The sequence below is a fragment of the Frankliniella occidentalis genome, unplaced genomic scaffold (assembly GCF_000697945.3).
Source record: "Frankliniella occidentalis isolate FOCC.00 unplaced genomic scaffold, Focc_3.1 Scaffold146, whole genome shotgun sequence".
Lineage (NCBI taxonomy): Eukaryota > Metazoa > Arthropoda > Insecta > Thysanoptera > Thripidae > Frankliniella > Frankliniella occidentalis.
Window position 1 is genome coordinate 246367 of NW_026267273.1, and position 310 is coordinate 246676.

Genomic DNA, 310 nt, shown 5'->3' on the forward strand with positions numbered 1-310 from the left:
GGGGGGACTCTGTGAGCGCGCGCGCGCGTAGAGTTTGTGTGCGCGCGTGTGTGTATGTGTTTGCCTGTGTGGGTGTGTTGAGTTTGTGTGCCTGCCGAGTGTCTGTAAACAGGTACAACCCACAGCACTGCTCCGCTCAGCACTGGAAGAGGCCCGGGAGGCGGGAGAGGGCGCGGCGCGGGGCTCAACGCAGCGCAACGCTGCTGCTGGAGCTCGTGGAGTAGACCGAGGTACAGGACGAGGAGTGCTTCGCTCCGCTCTTCATTAGGGTGCCTAGCCGAGCGAACAGGTGATGGGGAGTGAAGGGGGG

General features: G+C 63.5%; 1 protein-coding gene across 7 annotated transcripts in view; it reads right to left on the reverse strand.

The window, feature by feature from the left end:
* Positions 1-310, reverse strand: part of LOC113205839 (uncharacterized) — a 40461-nt gene that overhangs the window by 15329 nt on the left and 24822 nt on the right. The gene's annotated exons all lie outside the window — the stretch shown is intronic.